This window comes from Crinia signifera, chromosome 8 (assembly GCF_055691185.1).
Source record: "Crinia signifera chromosome 8, ASM5569118v1, whole genome shotgun sequence".
In the NCBI taxonomy this organism is placed as follows: Eukaryota; Metazoa; Chordata; class Amphibia; order Anura; family Myobatrachidae; genus Crinia; species Crinia signifera.
The window spans coordinates 70,067,044-70,084,229 of NC_139224.1; the positions used below are offsets into that span (position 1 = coordinate 70,067,044).

At 42.3% G+C, this 17,186-nt stretch overlaps 20 non-coding genes across 20 annotated transcripts; all 20 read right to left on the reverse strand.

The window, feature by feature from the left end:
- Nucleotides 1–156: 156 nt before the first annotated feature.
- On the reverse strand, nt 157–275 carry LOC146031954 (5S ribosomal RNA). The gene has a single exon (XR_014457405.1). It is a non-coding gene; the product is annotated as a 5S ribosomal RNA (ribosomal RNA).
- A 345-nt stretch (nt 276–620) lies between these two features.
- Nucleotides 621–739, reverse strand: LOC146029282 (5S ribosomal RNA). The gene has a single exon (XR_014455332.1). It is a non-coding gene; the product is annotated as a 5S ribosomal RNA (ribosomal RNA).
- Nucleotides 740–1,084: 345 nt separating this feature from the next.
- Nucleotides 1,085–1,203, reverse strand: LOC146029294 (5S ribosomal RNA). The gene has a single exon (XR_014455334.1). It is a non-coding gene; the product is annotated as a 5S ribosomal RNA (ribosomal RNA).
- A 345-nt stretch (nt 1,204–1,548) lies between these two features.
- LOC146033776 (5S ribosomal RNA) lies at nt 1,549–1,667 on the reverse strand. The gene has a single exon (XR_014459184.1). It is a non-coding gene; the product is annotated as a 5S ribosomal RNA (ribosomal RNA).
- Nucleotides 1,668–2,012: 345 nt separating this feature from the next.
- LOC146029305 (5S ribosomal RNA) lies at nt 2,013–2,131 on the reverse strand. Its single transcript, XR_014455335.1, has one exon. It is a non-coding gene; the product is annotated as a 5S ribosomal RNA (ribosomal RNA).
- A 345-nt stretch (nt 2,132–2,476) lies between these two features.
- On the reverse strand, nt 2,477–2,595 carry LOC146031794 (5S ribosomal RNA). Its single transcript, XR_014457248.1, has one exon. It is a non-coding gene; the product is annotated as a 5S ribosomal RNA (ribosomal RNA).
- Nucleotides 2,596–2,940: 345 nt separating this feature from the next.
- On the reverse strand, nt 2,941–3,059 carry LOC146032051 (5S ribosomal RNA). The gene has a single exon (XR_014457499.1). It is a non-coding gene; the product is annotated as a 5S ribosomal RNA (ribosomal RNA).
- A 345-nt stretch (nt 3,060–3,404) lies between these two features.
- LOC146033218 (5S ribosomal RNA) lies at nt 3,405–3,523 on the reverse strand. Its single transcript, XR_014458628.1, has one exon. It is a non-coding gene; the product is annotated as a 5S ribosomal RNA (ribosomal RNA).
- A 345-nt stretch (nt 3,524–3,868) lies between these two features.
- On the reverse strand, nt 3,869–3,987 carry LOC146030401 (5S ribosomal RNA). The gene has a single exon (XR_014455897.1). It is a non-coding gene; the product is annotated as a 5S ribosomal RNA (ribosomal RNA).
- Nucleotides 3,988–4,332: 345 nt separating this feature from the next.
- LOC146032968 (5S ribosomal RNA) lies at nt 4,333–4,451 on the reverse strand. The gene has a single exon (XR_014458378.1). It is a non-coding gene; the product is annotated as a 5S ribosomal RNA (ribosomal RNA).
- A 1,065-nt stretch (nt 4,452–5,516) lies between these two features.
- On the reverse strand, nt 5,517–5,635 carry LOC146031617 (5S ribosomal RNA). The gene has a single exon (XR_014457080.1). It is a non-coding gene; the product is annotated as a 5S ribosomal RNA (ribosomal RNA).
- A 390-nt stretch (nt 5,636–6,025) lies between these two features.
- Nucleotides 6,026–6,144, reverse strand: LOC146029317 (5S ribosomal RNA). The gene has a single exon (XR_014455336.1). It is a non-coding gene; the product is annotated as a 5S ribosomal RNA (ribosomal RNA).
- Nucleotides 6,145–6,489: 345 nt separating this feature from the next.
- Nucleotides 6,490–6,608, reverse strand: LOC146029329 (5S ribosomal RNA). The gene has a single exon (XR_014455337.1). It is a non-coding gene; the product is annotated as a 5S ribosomal RNA (ribosomal RNA).
- A 345-nt stretch (nt 6,609–6,953) lies between these two features.
- LOC146027525 (5S ribosomal RNA) lies at nt 6,954–7,072 on the reverse strand. Its single transcript, XR_014454923.1, has one exon. It is a non-coding gene; the product is annotated as a 5S ribosomal RNA (ribosomal RNA).
- Nucleotides 7,073–7,417: 345 nt separating this feature from the next.
- Nucleotides 7,418–7,536, reverse strand: LOC146032283 (5S ribosomal RNA). Its single transcript, XR_014457724.1, has one exon. It is a non-coding gene; the product is annotated as a 5S ribosomal RNA (ribosomal RNA).
- A 969-nt stretch (nt 7,537–8,505) lies between these two features.
- On the reverse strand, nt 8,506–8,624 carry LOC146030403 (5S ribosomal RNA). Its single transcript, XR_014455899.1, has one exon. It is a non-coding gene; the product is annotated as a 5S ribosomal RNA (ribosomal RNA).
- A 345-nt stretch (nt 8,625–8,969) lies between these two features.
- LOC146031558 (5S ribosomal RNA) lies at nt 8,970–9,088 on the reverse strand. Its single transcript, XR_014457022.1, has one exon. It is a non-coding gene; the product is annotated as a 5S ribosomal RNA (ribosomal RNA).
- Nucleotides 9,089–9,433: 345 nt separating this feature from the next.
- Nucleotides 9,434–9,552, reverse strand: LOC146031003 (5S ribosomal RNA). The gene has a single exon (XR_014456482.1). It is a non-coding gene; the product is annotated as a 5S ribosomal RNA (ribosomal RNA).
- A 349-nt stretch (nt 9,553–9,901) lies between these two features.
- On the reverse strand, nt 9,902–10,020 carry LOC146030514 (5S ribosomal RNA). Its single transcript, XR_014456005.1, has one exon. It is a non-coding gene; the product is annotated as a 5S ribosomal RNA (ribosomal RNA).
- Nucleotides 10,021–10,366: 346 nt separating this feature from the next.
- LOC146034234 (5S ribosomal RNA) lies at nt 10,367–10,485 on the reverse strand. Its single transcript, XR_014459641.1, has one exon. It is a non-coding gene; the product is annotated as a 5S ribosomal RNA (ribosomal RNA).
- Nucleotides 10,486–17,186: the final 6,701 nt, after the last annotated feature.

Below are 17,186 nucleotides of genomic sequence, written 5' to 3' on the forward strand. Positions count from 1 at the left end.
ACCAGTTGGAATTGGGCCTAAACAGTGTGGTAAGTCTTTAGGTGATGGCTATTGTGTCTGTTTGACCTCTCCCAAATGTCTGTATTGGCAATAAAAAGATAAAGTTTCCAATTTAAATAGCTAGAGAATAAAAACAATTTGCCAGTAATGGAAAAAAACCTACAGCACCTGGTGTTCCCGTGTGGTCTCCCACCCAAGTACTAACCAGGCCCAACACTGCTTAGCTTCCAAGATCAGACGGGATTGGGCGTATCCAATGTGGTATGGCTGTAGGTGAGATGCAAGCACTTTTTTGCCCTCTTCTACTTCTATAACAAGTTAAGTTAATAAAAAAGTTTCCTAACTGTATTGGCTTACTGAAAAAAATCATGTGTTGGTAATGTAAAAAGACCTACAGGACATGATATTAGCAGGTTGTCTCAAATTAAACTACTAAAGAGGCTCAACACTGTTTAGCTGCCAAAAGCAGTTGGAATTGGGCCTAAACAGTGTGGTAAGTCTTTAGGTGATGGCTATTGTGTCTGTTTGACCTCTCCTAAATCTCTGTATTGGCAATAAAAAGAAAAAAGTTTCCAATTTAAATAGCTAGAAATAAAAACAATTTGCCAGTAATAGGAAAAAACCTACAGCACCTGGTGTTCCCATGTGGTCTCCCACCCAAGTACTAACCAGGCCCAACACTGCTTAGCTTCCAAGATCAGACGAGATTGGGCGTATCCAATGTGGTATGGCTGTAGGTGAGATACAAGCACTTTTTTGCCCTCTTCTACTTCTATAACCAGGTAAGCTAATAAAAAAGTTTCCTAACTGTATTGGCTTACTGAATAAAATCATGTGTTGGTAATGTAAATAGAACTACAGGACATGATATTAGCAGGTGGTCTCAAATTAAACTACTAAAGAGGCTCAACACTGTTTAGCTGCCAAAAGCAGTTGGAATTGGGCCTAAACAGTGTGGTAAGTTTTTAGGTGATGGCTATTGTGTCTGTTTGACCTCTCCTAAATCTCTGTATTGGCAATAAAAAGAAAAAGTTTCCAATTTAAATAGCTAGAGAATAAAAACAATTTGCCAGTAATGGGAAAAAACCTACAGCACCTGGTGTTCCCATGTGGTCTCCCACCCAAGTACTAACCAGGCCCAACACTGCTTAGCTTCCAAGATCAGACGAGATTGGGCGTATCCAATGTGGTATGGCTGTAGGTGAGATACAGGCCCTTTTTTGCCCTCTTCTACTTCTATAACCAGGTAAGCTTATAAAAAAGTTTCCTAACTGTATTGGCTTACTGAAAAAAATCATGTGTTGGTAATGTAAATAGAACCACAGGACATGATATTAGCAGGTGATCTCAAATTAAACTACTAAAGAGGCTCAACACTGTTTAGCTGCCAAAACCAGTTGGAATTGGGCCTAAACAGTGTGGTAAGTCTTTAGGTGATGGCTATTGTGTCTGTTTGACCTCTCCCAAATGTCTGTATTGGCAATAAAAAGATAAAGTTTCCAATTTAAATAGCTAGAGAATAAAAACAATTTGCCAGTAATGGAAAAAAACCTACAGCACCTGGTGTTCCCATGTGGTCTCCCACCCAAGTACTAACCAGGCCCAACACTGCTTAGCTTCCAAGATCAGACGGGATTGGGCGTATCCAATGTGGTATGGCTGTAGGTGAGATGCAAGCACTTTTTTGCCCTCTTCTACTTCTATAACCAGGTAAGTTAATAAAAAAGTTTCCTAACTGTATTGGCTTACTGAAAAAAATCATGTGTTGGTAATGTAAATAGAACTACAGGACATGATATTAGCAGGTGGTCTCAAATTAAACTACTAAAGAGGCTCAACACTGTTTAGCTGCCAAAAGCAGTTGGAATTGGGCCTAAACAGTGTGGTAAGTCTTTAGGTGATGGCTATTGTGTCTGTTTGACCTCTCCTAAATCTCTGTATTGGCAATAAAAAGAAAAAAGTTTCCAATTTAAATAGCTAGAAATAAAAACAATTTGCCAGTAATAGGAAAAAACCTACAGCACCTGGTGTTCCCATGTGGTCTCCCACCCAAGTACTAACCAGGCCCAACACTGCTTAGCTTCCAAGATCAGACGAGATTGGGCGTATCCAATGTGGTATGGCTGTAGGTGAGACACAGGCACTTTTTTGCCCTCTTCTACTTCTATAACCAGGTAAGCTAATAAAAAAGTTTCCTAACTGTATTGGCTTACTGAATAAAATCATGTGTTGGTAATGTAAATAGAACTACAGGACATTATATTAGCAGGTGGTCTCAAATTAAACTACTAAAGAGGCTCAACACTGTTTAGCTGCCAAAACCAGTTGGAATTGGGCCTAAACAGTGTGGTAAGTCTTTAGGTGATGGCTATTGTGTCTGTTTGACCTCTCCCAAATGTCTGTATTGGCAATAAAAAGATAAAGTTTCCAATTTAAATAGCTAGAGAATAAAAACAATTTGCCAGTAATGGAAAAAAACCTACAGCACCTGGTGTTCCCGTGTGGTCTCCCACCCAAGTACTAACCAGGCCCAACACTGCTTAGCTTCCAAGATCAGACGGGATTGGGCGTATCCAATTTGGTATGGCTGTAGGTGAGATGCAAGCACTTTTTTGCCCTCTTCTACTTCTATAACAAGTTAAGTTAATAAAAAAGTTTCCTAACTGTATTGGCTTACTGAAAAAAATCATGTGTTGGTAATGTAAAAAGACCTACAGGACATGATATTAGCAGGTGGTCTCAAATTAAACTACTAAAGAGGCTCAACACTGTTTAGCTGCCAAAAGCAGTTGGAATTGCGTCTAAACAGTGTGGTAAGTCTTTAGGTGATGGCTATTGTGTCTGTTTGACCTCTCCCAAATCTCTGTATTGGCAATAAAAAGAAAAAGTTTCCAATTTAAATAGCTAGAAAATAAAAACAATTTGCCAGTAATGGGAAAAAACCTACAGCACCTGGTGTTCCCATGTGGTCTCCCACCCAAGTACTAACCAGGCCCAACACTGCTTAGCTTCCAAGATCAGACGAGATTGGGCGTATCCAATGTGGTATGGATGTAGGTGAGATACAGGCACTTTTTTGCCCTCTTCTACTTCTATAACCAGGTAAGCTAATAAAAAAGTTTCCTAACTGTATTGGCTTACTGAATAAAATCATGTGTTGGTAATGTAAATAGAACTACAGGACATGATATTAGCAGGTGGTCTCAAATTAAACTACTAAAGAGGCTCAACACTGTTTAGCTGCCAAAAGCAGTTGGAATTGGGCCTAAACAGTGTGGTAAGTCTTTAGGTGATGGCTATTGTGTCTGTTTGACCTCTTCTAAATCTCTGTATTGGCAATAAAAAGAAAAAGTTTCCAATTTAAATAGCTAGAGAATAAAAACAATTTGCCAGTAATGGGAAAAAACCTACAGCACCTGGTGTTCCCATGTGGTCTCCCACCCAAGTATTAACCAGGCCCAACACTGCTTAGCTTCCAAGACCAGACGAGATTGGGCGTATCCAATGTGGTATGGCTGTAGGTGAGATACAGGCACTTTTTTGCCCTCTTCTACTTCTATAACCAGGTAAGCTAATAAAAAAGTTTCCTAACTGTATTGGCTTACTGAAAAAAATCATGTGTTGGTAATGTAAATAGAACTACAGGACATGATATTAGCAGGTGGTCTCAAATTAAACTACTAAAGAGGCTCAACACTGTTTAGCTGCCAAAAGCAGTTGGAATTGGGCCTAAACAGTGTGGTAAGTCTTTAGGTGATGGCTATTGTGTCTGTTTGACCTCTCCCAAATGTCTGTATTGGCAATAAAAAGATAAAGTTTCCAATTTAAATAGCTAGAGAATAAAAACAATTTGCCAGTAATGGAAAAAAACCTACAGCACCTGGCGTTCCCGTGTGGTCTCCCACCCAAGTACTAACCAGGCCCAACACTGCTTAGCTTCCAAGATCAGACGGGATTGGGCGTTTCCAATGTGGTATGGCTGTAGGTGAGATGCAAGCACTTTTTTGCCCTCTTCTACTTCTATAACAAGTTAAGTTAATAAAAAAGTTTCCTAACTGTATTGGCTTACTGAAAAAAATCATGTGTTGGTAATGTAAAAAGACCTACAGGACATGATATTAGCAGGTTGTCTCAAATTAAACTACTAAAGAGGCTCAACACTGTTTAGCTGCCAAAAGCAGTTGGAATTGCGTCTAAACAGTGTGGTAAGTCTTTAGGTGATGGCTATTGTGTCTGTTTGACCTCTCCCAAATCTCTGTATTGGCAATAAAAAGAAAAAGTTTCCAATTTAAATAGCTGGAAAATAAAAACAATTTGCCAGTAATGGGAAAAAACCTACAGCACCTGGTGTTCCCATGTGGTCTCCCACCCAAGTACTAACCAGGCCCAACACTGCTTAGCTTCCAAGATCAGACACGATTGGGCGTATCCAATGTGGTATGGCTGTAGGTGAGATACAGGCACTTTTTTGCCCTCTTCTACTTCTATAACCAGGTAAGTTAATAAAAAAGTTTCATAACTGTATTGGCTTACTGAAAAAAATCATGTGTTGGTAATGTAAATAGAACTACAGGACATGATATTAGCAGGTGGTCTCAAATTAAACTACTAAAGAGGCTCAACACTGTTTAGCTGCCAAAAGCAGTTGGAATTGGGCCTAAACTAGGGTTACCACCTAGGCCCTTTAATTCCGGACACATGTTAATTACACAGGTTCTGTGGCAGTTTAAAATCAGGTGAAGTGGAGTCTTGAAGTCAGCCAGCCACAGAACCTGTGTAATTAATATGTGTCCGGAATTAAAGGGCCTAGGTGGTAACCCTAGCCTAAACAGTGTGGTAAGTCTTTAGGTGATGGCTATTGTGTCTGTTTGACCTCTCCTAAATCTCTGTATTGGCAATAAAAAGAAAAAAGGGTACTTATGTAGTATCTGGGCTGCCGATTTTGTGATTGTATGCCTTACCTTAAGGCATACAATCAGATGCGATGCGATGCGATTTTGCATAGGATTCAATGTTAAGAAGGTCCTGTTCATTTCCCCACTATCCAAGTGGGCATAGAGTTGATTTTATATAGCGTGGCGAGCGCAGCGAGCCACCGAGCCCGAAGCGTGGCGAGCGAAGCGAGCCCCGCGAGGGGACGCATATTTCTTAAAAAGTATTCTGTGTCCCCTCGCGGGGCTCGCTACGCTCGCCACGCTTCGGGCTCGGTGGCTCGCTACGCTCGCCACAGGTTTATATCCAACTCCATGCCCACTTGGATAGTGGGGAAAGGAAAAGGACCCCTTTTGAACCCCATTGAATTCTATGTTAAAATGGACTCAGACCATTTTAACATTGAATCCTATGGAAAAATCTTGACCATCGCATCGCATACGATTTGGTCGCATGCGATGCGATACGATGCGATGCGATCCGATCCGATTTCTAAATCGGACGCCCAGATACTACATAAGTACCGAAAAAAGTTTCCAATTTAAATAGCTAGAAATAAAAACAATTTGCCAGTAATAGGAAAAAACTTACAGCACCTGGTGTTCCCATGTGGTCTCCCACCCAAGTACTAACCAGGCCCAACACTGCTTAGCTTCCAAGATCAGACGAGATTGGGCGTATCCAATGTGGTATGGCTGTAGGTGAGATACAGGCACTTTTTTGCCCTCTTCTACTTCTATAACCAGGTAAGCTAATAAAAAAGTTTCCTAACTGTATTGGCTTACTGAATAAAATCATGTGTTGGTAATGTAAATAGAACTACAGGACATGATATTAGCAGGTGGTCTCAAATTAAACTACTAAAGAGGCTCAACACTGTTTAGCTGCCAAAAGCAGTTGGAATTGCGTCTAAACAGTGTGGTAAGTCTTTAGGTGATGGCTGTTTGACCTCTCCCAAATCTCTGTATTGGCAATAAAAAGAAAAAGGTGATGGCTGTTTGACCTCTCCCAAATCTCTGTATTGGCAATAAAAAGAAAAAGTTTCCAATTTAAATACCTAGAAAATAAAAACAATTTGCCAGTAATGGGAAAAAACCTACAGCACCTGGTGTTCCCATGTGGTCTCCCACCCAAGTACTAACCAGGCCCAACACTGCTTAGCTTCCAAGATCAGACGAGATTGGGCGTATCCAATGTGGTATGGCTGTAGGTGAGATACAGGCACTTTTTTGCCCTCTTCTACTTCTATAACCAGGTAAGCTAATAAAAAAGTTTCCTAACTGTATTGGCTTACTGAAAAAAATCATGTGTTGGTAATGTAAATAGAACTACAGGACATGATATTAGCAGGTGGTCTCAAATTAAACTACTAAAGAGGCTCAACACTGTTTAGCTGCCAAAAGCAGTTGGAATTGGGCCTAAACAGTGTGGTAAGTCTTTAGGTGATGGCTATTGTGTCTGTTTGACCTCTCCTAAATCTCTGTATTGGCAATAAAAAGAAAAAGTTTCCAATTTAAATAGCTAGAGAATAAAAACAATTTGCCAGTAATGGGAAAAAACCTACAGCACCTGGTGTTCCCATGTGGTCTCCCACCCAAGTACTAACCAGGCCCAACACTGCTTAGCTTCCAAGATCAGACGAGATTGGGCGTATCCAATGTGGTATGGCTGTAGGTGAGATACATGCACTTTTTTGCCCTCTTCTACTTCTATAACCAGGTAAGCTAATAAAAAAGTTTCCTAACTGTATTGGATTACTGAAAAAAATCATGTGTTAGTAATGTAAAAAGACCTACAGGACATGATATTAGCAGGTGGTCTCAAATTAAACTACTAAAGAGGCTCAACACTGTTTAGCTGCCAAAAGCAGTTGGAATTGGGCCTAAACAGTGTGGTAAGTCTTTAGGTGATGGCTATTGTGTGTGTTTGACCTCTCCCAAATCTCTGTATTGGCAATAAAAAGAAAAAGTTTCCAATTTAAATAGCTAGAAAATAAAAACAATTTGCCAGTAATGGGAAAAAACCTACAGCACCTGGAGTTCCCATGTGGTCTCCCACCCAAGTACTAACCAGGCCCAACACTGCTTAGCTTCTAAGCTCTGACGATATTTGGCGTATCCAATGTGGTATGGCTGTAGGTGAGATACAGGCACTTTTTTGCCCTCTTCTACTTCTTCAACCTGGTAAGCTAATAAAAAAGTTTCCTAACTGTATTGGCTTACTGAAAAAAATCATGTGTTGGTAATGTAAAAAGACCTACAGGACATGATATTAGCAAGTAGTCTCAATATAAACTACTAAAGAGGCTCAACACTGTTTAGCTGCCAAAAGCAGTTGGAATTGGGCCGAAACAGTGTGGTAAGTCTTTAGGTGATGGCTATTGTGTCTGTTTGACCTCTCCCAAATCTCTGTATTGGCAATAAAAAGAAAACGTTTCCAATTTAAATAGCTAGAGAATAAAAACAATTTGCCAGTAATGGGAAAAAACCTACAGCACCTGATGTTCCCACGTGGTCTCCCACCCAAGTACCAAACAGGCCCTACACTGCTTAGCTTCCAAGATCGGACGAGATTGGGCGTATCCAATGTGGTATGGCTGTAGGTGAGATACAAGCACTTTTTTGCCCTCTTCTACTTCTATAACCAGGTAAGCTAATAAAAAAGTGGTACTTATGTAGTAACTGGGCTGCCGATTTTGAAATCGGGTCCATTGCATCGCATCGCACCCGACCATATCGCATGCGATGCGATGCGATGCGATGCGATGGACCCGATTTTTCCATAGGATTCAATGTTAAAATGGACTGAGTCCATTTTAACATGGAATTCAATGGGAAAAGGGGTCCTTTTCATACCCCTACTATCCAAGTGGGCATGGAGTTGGATATAAACCTGTGGCGAGCGTAGCGAGCCACCGAGCCCGAAGCGTGGCGAGCGTAGCGAGCCCCGCGAGGGGACACAGAATACCGTCCCCTCGCGGGGCTCGCTTCGCTCGCCACGCTTCGGGCTCGGTGGCTCGCTACGCTCGCCACAGGTTTATATCCAACTCCATGCCCACTTGGATAGTAGGGGTATGAAAAGGACCCCTTTTTCCTATTGAATTCCATGTTAAAATGGACTCAGTCCATTTTAACATTGAATCCTATGGAAAAATCGGGTCATCGCATCGCATCGCATCGTATGCGATGCGATGCGATATCGTATCGCATCGCATCTGATTGTATGCCTTAACTTAAGGCATACAATCAAAAAATCGGCAGCCCAGATACTACATAAGTACCAAAAAAGTTTCATAACTGTATTGGCTTACTGAAAAAAATCATGTGTTGGTAATGTAAAAAGACCTACAGGACATAATATTAGCAGGTGGTCTCAAATTAAACTACTAAAGAGGCTCAACACTGTTTAGCTGCCAAAAGCAGTTGGAATTGGGCCGAAACATTGTGGTAAGTCTTTAGGTGATGGCTATTGTGTCTGTTTGACCTCTCCCAAATGTCTGTATTGGCAATAAAAAGAAAAAGTTTCCAATTTAAATAGCTAGAGAATAAAAACAATTTGCCAGTAATGCGAAAAAACCTACAGCACCTGGTGTTCCCATGTGGTCTCCCACCCAAGTACTAACCAGGCCCAACACTGCTTAGCTTCCAAGATCGGACGTGATTGGGCGTATCCAATGTGGTATGGCTGTAGGTGAGATACAGGCACTTTTTTGCCCTCTTCTACTTCTATAACAAGGTAAGTTAATAAAAAAGTTTCCTAACTGTATTGGCTTACTGAAAAAAATCATGTGTTGGTAATGTAAAAAGACCTACAGGACATGATATTAGCAGGTGGTCTCAAATTAAACTACTAAAGAGGCTCAACACTGTTTAGCTGCCAAAAGCAGTTGGAATTGGGCCGAAACAGTGTGGTAAGTCTTTAGGTGATGGCTATTGTGTCTGTTTGACCTCTCCCAAATCTCTGTATTGGCAATAAAAAGAAAAAGTTTCCAATTTAAATAGCTAGAAAATAAAAACAATTTGCCAGTAATGGGAAAAAACCTACAGCACCTGGTGTTCCCATGTGGTCTCCCACCCAAGTACTAACCAGGCCCAACACTGCTTAGCTTCCAAGATCAGACGAGATTGGACGTATCCAATGTGGTATGGCTGTAGGTGAGATACAGGCACTTTTTTGCCCTCTTCTACTTCTATAACCAGGTAAGCTTATAAAAAAGTTTCCTAACTGTATTGGCTTACTGAAAAAAATCATGTGTTGGTAATGTAAATAGAACTACAGGACATGATATTAGCAGGTGGTCTCAAATTAAACTACTAAAGAGGCTCAACACTGTTTAGCTGCCAAAAGCAGTTGGAATTGGGCCTAAACAGTGTGGTAAGTCTTTAGGTGATGGCTATTGTGTGTGTTTGACCTCTCCTAAATCTCTGTATTGGCAATAAAAAGAAAAAGTTTCCAATTTAAATAGCTAGAGAATAAAAACAAATTGCCAGTAATGGGAAGAAACCTACAGCACCTGGTGTTCCCATGTGGTCTCCCACCCAAGTACTAACCAGGCCCAACACTGCTTAGCTTCCAAGATCAGACGAGATTGGGCATATCCAATGTGGTATGGCTGTAGGTGAGATCCAGGCACTTTTTTGCCCTCTTCTACTTCTATAACCAGGTAAGCTAATAAAAAAGTTTCCTAACTGTATTGGCTTAATGAAAAAAATCATGTGTTGGTAATGTAAATAGAACTACAGGACATGATATTAGCAGGTGGTCTCAAATTAAACTACTAAAGAGGCTCAACACTGTTTAGCTGCCAAAAGCAGTTGGAATTGGGCCTAAACAGTGTGGTAAGTCTTTAGGTGATGGCTATTGTGTCTGTTTGACCTCTCCTAAATCTCTGTATTGGCAATAAAAAGAAAAAGTTTCCAATTTAAATAGCTAGCTAGAGAATAAAAATCATTTGCCAGTAATGGGAAAAAACCTACAGCACCTGGTGTTCCCATGTGGTCTCCCAACCAAGTACTAACCAGGCCCAACACTGCTTAGCTTCCAAGATCAGACGAGATTGGGCGTATCCAATGTGGTATGGCTGTAGGTGAGATACATGCCCTTTTTTGCCTTCTTCTACTTCTATAACCAGGTAAGCTAATAAAAAAGTTCCCTAACTGTATTGGCTTACTGAAAAAAATCTTGTGTTGGTAATGTAAAAAGACCTACAGGACATGATATTAGCAGGTGGTCTCAAATTAAACTACTAAAGAGGCTCAACACTGTTTAGCTGCCAAAAGCAGTTGGAATTGGGCCTAAACAGTGTGGTAAGTCTTTAGGTGATGGCTATTGTGTCTGTTTGACCTCTCCCAAATCTCTGTATTGGCAATAAAAAGAAAAAAGTTTCCAATTTAAATAGCTAGAAAATAAAAACAATTTGCCAGTAATGGGAAAAAACCTACAGCACCTGGTGTTCCCATGTGGTCTCCCACCCAAGTGCTAACCAGGCCCAACACTGCTTAGCTTCCAAGTTCAGACGAGATTTGGCGTATCCAATGTGGTATGGCTGTAGGTGAGATACAGGCACTTTTTTGCCCTCTTCTACTTCTATAACCAGGTAAGCTAATAAAAAAGTTTCCTAACTGTATTGGCTTACTGAAAAAAATCATGTGTTGGTAATGTAAAAAGATCTACAGGACATGATATTAGCAGGTGGTCTCAAATTAAACTACTAAAGAGGCTCAACACTGTTTAGCTGCCAAAAGCAGTTGGAATTGGGCCGAAACAGTGTGGTAAGTCTTTAGGTGATGGCTATTGTGTCTGTTTGAACTCTCCCAAATCTCTGTATTGGCAATAAAAAGAAAAAGTTTCCAATTTAACCCCTTCCCGACATTTGACGTACATTTACGTCATGGCCGGGAGGTACTTCCCGACACATGGCATAAATGTACGTCATGAGTTTAAACTGTCACTGCGTCTCGAGACGCAGTGACAGAGGGACGATGTCTGCTGTCCCTGACAGCAGACATGTCCCTGCATGCCCAGGGGGGGCTGCGATGTCACCCCCCCGTCGGCGATCGCTGTGATTGGCTGTTCAGTGTGAACAGCCATTCACAGCGTTTTCCTGTGTTACCAGCGAATCGGACGCTCGGTAACACAGGTGTCAATCACCGCCGGGCGTCAGGGGGCATGAGGGGGTCATCGGTGACGATGACACCTCACCCCACCCTCACCCCACCTGCCCCCAAGGCTGTGATTGGTCCGTGGGACCCACGGACCAATCACAGCCAAGGCGCGACATTTAAACTGACGGTGACTGCGCTGCAGACGCCATTCCGGTCTGGAATAGCGTGCAGAACGGTCACCGTGCCTGCCTGCCGTGAATACCGACCTGATCCTTGCTAATACTTACCTGATCCTTGCAAATACCTTACCTGATCACCTTATCACTGCTTGTAGCGTGCTGGACGCTTCCTGGATCTGACTTCCTGAGACTTCCTGCTGCTGCTGCAGTGTGATAGAGAGATAGAGAGATAGAGAGAGAGATAGAGAGAGATAGAGAGAGATAGAGAGATAGTGACAGAGAGAGCTATATTTTGTGTCTGCTACCCCCCCTTTTTGGGGGTGCAGGGGTTTTCTATATATATATAACTGTCAGTGCTGCTGCTGCAGTGTCATACAGTGATAGATAGTGATAGATAGTGATAGATAGTGAGAGGTAGAGAGATAGAGAGATTTGTGTCTGCTACCCCCCCTTTTTGGGGGTGCAGGGGTTTTATTTTATATATATAACTGTCAGTGCTGCTGCTGCAGTGTCATAGAGTGATAGATAGTGATAGATAGTGAGAGATAGAGAGATAGAGAGAGATAGTGACAGAGAGTGATAGAGAGTGTATATTTTGTGTCTGCTACCCCCCCTTTTTGGGGGTGCAGTTTTTTTTTATACATATAACTGTCAGTGCTGCTGCTGCAGTGTCCTAGAGTGATAGATAGTGAGAGATAGTGAGAGATAGAGAGATAGAGAGAGATAGTGACAGAGAGTGATAGAGAGTGTATATTTTGTGTCTGCTACCCCCCCTTTTGTGCTGATCAGTATATCTGTGCTGATCAGCAACTTTTTGGGGGCGCAGAGGTTTTTTTTTTATATATATACCTGTCAGTTGCTGCCAGTTGCACTGTCAGTTGCACCAAAGGTTGTGCACCTGCTGTCCCTCACTGGTAATCAGTGTCGCATCACTGATCACCTTTTTTTTTTTTTGTGAGTGCTGTGGGGTCTTTTTTTAATTTTTTTTTTACACACACTGATTTTGTGGGTGTCCTGTGGCCACTGTGCGCCGATCAGTGACGTACATCACTGATCAGCTTTTTCGGCACAGGGTTGATCAATTTTTTTTTTTTTTTTTGATCAGATTCCTGTTGCCTTTGAGCGCTGTTCAGTGACAGACGTTACTGACCAACATCTGTGCTCAATTTTTGGCGCAGGACCTTTTTTTTTTTTTTTAACCCCTTCAATTTTTTATTTTTAACCCCTTCATTTTTTTTTTTTTTTATTGGTATAAAGTATTTTTTTTTTCTGCACCACATACACACTACATACCCCCCGGATTGAAATAAAGTTTGTACCCCCCCCTACACTATACACGTGTTGAAACATTTCACTACCAGTAACACAAAAATAAAAATGGCATCCCAAATGTCCTCCCAAATGTCCTCCCAAATGTCCTCCCAGTCATCCAGGAGAATGTATTCAGTGGAGGAGGCATATGCCATGCTTGCCTCTGACTCTGACACAGGCAGTGATGCAAGCGGGGAATTTGAAGGATTCGTCTTAAGCTCCTCTTCCTCCTCTGGTGATGAGGGACCCCCTCAAAGACGCCCCCGTAGATCAGCTGAGATTCCCCCCCCAATAATTGATCTAGTATGGACCCCACCACCAGACAATTTTGAGCCCCAGGTTCCTGAGTTTTTGGCCATGCCAGGAATCCAATTTGATTCCACAGGTCTCAGAGAAATTGACTTTTTCAAATTATTTTTCTCTGATGATTTTATAAATTTAATGGTGGACCAAACTAATTTATATGCCCAGCAGTTTATTGCTCAAAACCCCATGTCATCATTTGCTAGGTGGACCCCTGTAGATGCAGTAGAGATGATGACGTTTTGGGGTCTGGTGTTTCATATGGGCATAGTAAAAAAGCCAGAAATTAGGCAATATTGGAGTACAGATGTTCTGTACAGTACTCCATTTTACCGTATGGCCATGCCCCGGACTCGATTTGAGACAATTCTTAAATTTATACATTACACCGATAATGCACAGTGCCCACCCAGAGATGATCCCACCTTTGACCGGCTATTCAAAGTCAGGCCGGTCATTGATCATTTCAGTGCCAAATTTGAAGAGGTGTACATCCCTGAAAAATTTATTTGTATCGACGAGTCCCTTATACATTTTAAAGGAAGGGTTAAATTCCGCCAGTACCTTCCCAGTAAGAGGGCAAGGTATGGCATAAAAATGTATAAACTGTGTGAAAGCACCTCAGGGTACACCCACAGGTTTAGGGTTTATGAAGGGAAGGATTCAAGAATTCAACCGCCAGAATGCCCCCCCTCCCTCGTAGGTGTTAGTGGGAAAATTGTCTGGGATTTAGTGCACCCCTTCCTGGATAAAGGTTATCACCTTTATGTGGATAACTTTTACACTAGCATCCCCCTGTTTAAGGCCCTTGGTTCAAGAGGTACAGCAGCTTGCGGTACTGTGCGCAAGAACCAAAGAGGCCTCCCAAAAACGCACATTGCCCAAGTAATGAGAAGGGGTGAAAGCAGGGGAATATGCAACGAAAATATGTTGTTGGTCAAATATAAGGACAAGAGGGATGTCCTTATACTGACAACAATTCACGGAGACAGTACCACCTCCGTCCCTGTACGAGGTACCAGTACCCACACCTCCAAACCTAATTGTATCCTGGATTACAATAGGTACATGGGCGGAGTGGATCTTTCAGATCAGGTACTGAAGCCGTACAGTGCCCTGCGGAAAACAAAAATCTGGTACAAGAAGGTGGCCGTGTATATCATCCAGATGGCACTGTATAACGCTTACGTGCTATTCCGTTCTACCGGCCAGAGGGGGACATTTATGCACTTTCAAGAGGAAGTCATAAAGGGCCTAATATTTGGGAACCAGCAGGCAGAGGGCCCCAGTACTTCTAGTACTGGCCCCCGTATTGTACCAGGGCAGCATTTTCCTGATGAAATCCCCTCCACTGGAAAAAAGGGCAGGACACAAAAAAGGTGCAAAGTTTGCTATAAAAAGGGAATAAGAAAGCAAACTATTTTCCAGTGTGACACTTGCCCCGACAAACCCGGCCTATGTATAAAGGAGTGTTTTAAAATATACCACACATCTATGGAATATTAGGTTCATAATTTCACCGTGCTTCGGGGGTCTTGCTAATGCCACATAGCACCCACCATTCATTCCACCAGAATCTGAGCCGCAAAATCCAAAAATCACTCCTTCCCTTCTGAGTCCTGCCATGCACCCAACTGGTATTTTTTGGTCACATGTGAGGCATTGCCGTACTCGGGAGAAATTGGGGCACAGATTTTGGGGTGCTTTGTCTCCTTCATTCCTTGTGAAAATGAAAAATTTTGAGCCAGAACTGCATTTTTGTGTAAAAAAATGTAATTTTTCATGTTCACTGCCCAGTTTTATCAAAATTGGTGAAACCCCTGGGGGTTTGAAATGTACACTATACCCCTAGATGAATTCCCTGAGGGGTGTAGTTTGCAAAATGGGGTCACTTGTGGGGGGGTTCCACTGTATTGGTGCTTTGGGGGTCTTGCTAATGCGACATAGCACCCACCATCATTCCACCAGAATTTGTGCTGCAAAATCCAAATATCACTCCTTCCCTTCTGAGTCCTGCCACTTTTTGGTCACACATGAGGCATTGCCGTACTCGGGAGAAATTGGGGCACAGATTTTGGGGTGCTTTGTCTCCTTCATTCCTTCTGAAAATGAAAAATTTTGAGCCAGAACTGCATTTTTGTGTAAAAAAATGTAATTTTTCATTTTCACTGCCCACTTGTATCAAAATTGGTGAAACCCCTGGGGGTTTGAAATGTACACCATACCCCTAGATGAATTCCCTGAGGGGTGTAGTTTGCAAAATGGGGTGACTTGTGGGGGGGTTCCACTGTATTGGTGCAACATAGCACCCACCATTCATTCCACCAGAATCTGTGCTGCAAAATCCAAAAATCACTCCTTCCCTTCTGAGTCCTGCCATGCACCCAACTGGTATTTTTTGGTCACATGTGAGGCATTGCCGTACTCGGGAGAAATTGGGGCACAGATTTTGGGGTGCTTTTTCTCCTTCATACCTTCTGAAAATGAAAAATTTTGAGCCAGAACTGCATTTTTGTGTAAAAAATGTAATTTTTCATGTTCACTGCCCACTTGTATCAAAATTGGTGAAACCCCTGGGGGTTTGAAATGTACACTATACACCTAGATGAATTCCCTGAGGGGTGTAGTTTGCAAAATGGGGTCACTTGTGGGGGGGTTCCACTGTATTGGTGCTTGGGGGGTCTTGCTAATGCGACATAGCACCCACCAAAATTCCACCAGAATCTGAGCTGCAAAATCCAAAAATCACTCCTTCCCTTTTGAGTCCTGCCATGCACCCAACTGGTATTTTTTGGTCACATGTGAGGCATTGCCGTACTCGGGAGAAATTGGGGCACAGATTTTGGGGTGCTTTGTCTCCTTCATACCTTCTGAAAATGAAAAATTTTGAGCCAGAACTGCATTTTTGTGTAAAAAAATGTAATTTTTCATTTTCACTGCCCACTTGTATCAAAATTGGTGAAACCCCTGGGGGTTTGAAATGTACACTATACCCCTAGATGAATTCCCTGAGGGGTGTACTTTGCAAAATGTGGTGACTTGTGGGGGGGTTCCACTGTATTGGTGCAACATAGCACCCACCATTCATTCCACCAAAATCTGTGCTGCAAAATCCAAAAATCACTCCTTCCGTTCTGAGTCCTGCCATGCACCCAACTGGTATTTTTTGGTCACATGTGAGGCATTTCCGTACTCGGGAGAAATTGGGGCACAGATTTTGGGGTGCTTTTTCTCCTTCATACCTTCTGAAAATGAAAAATTTTGAGCCAGAACTGCATTTTTGTGTAAAAAAATGTAATTTTTCATTTTCACTGCCCACTTGTATCAAAATTGGTGAAACCCCTGGGGGTTTGAAATGTACACTATACCCCTAGATGAATTCCCTGAGGGGTGTAGTTTTCAAAATGGGGTGACTTGTGGGGGGGTTCCACTGTATTGGTGCTTGGGGGGTCTTGCTAATGCGACATAGCACCCACCAAAATTCCACCAGAATCTGAGCTGCAAAATCCAAAAATCACTCCTTCCGTTCTGAGTCCTGCCATGCACCCAACTGGTATTTTTTGGTCACATGTGAGGCATTGCCGTACTCGGGAGAAATTGGGGCACAGATTTTGGGGTGCTTTTTCTCCTTCATACCTTCTGAAAATGAAAAATTTCGAGCCAGAACTGCATTTTTGTGTAAAAAATGTAATTTTTCATTTTCACTGCCCACTTGTATCAAAATTGGTGAAACCCCTGGGGGTTTGAAATGTACACTATACCCCTAGATGAATTCCCTGAGGGGTGTAGTTTTCAAAATGGGGTGACTTGTGGGGGGGTTCCACTGTATTGGTGCTTGGGGGGTCTTGCTAATGCGACATAGCACCCACCAAAATTCCACCAGAATCTGAGCCGCAAAATCCAAAAATCACTCCTTCCGTTCTGAGTCCTGCCATGCACCCAACTGGTATTTTTTGGTCACATGTGAGGCATTTCCGTACTCGGGAGAAATTGGGGCACATATTTTGGGGTGCTTTTTCTCCTTCATACCTTCTGAAAATGAAAAAGTTTGAGCCAGAACTGCATTTTTGTGTAAAAAATGTAATTTTTCATTTTCACTGCCCACTTGTATCAAAATTGGTGAAACCCCTGGGGGTTTGAAATGTACACTATACCCCTAGATGAATTCCCTGAGGGGTGTAGTTTTCAAAATGGGGTGACTTGTGGGGGGGTTCCACTGTATTGGTGCTTGGGGGGTCTTGCTAATGCGACATAGCACCCACCAAAATTCCACCAGAATCTGAGCCGCAAAATCCAAAAATCACTCCTTCCGTTCTGAGTCCTGCCATGCACCCAACTGGTATTTTTTGGTCACATG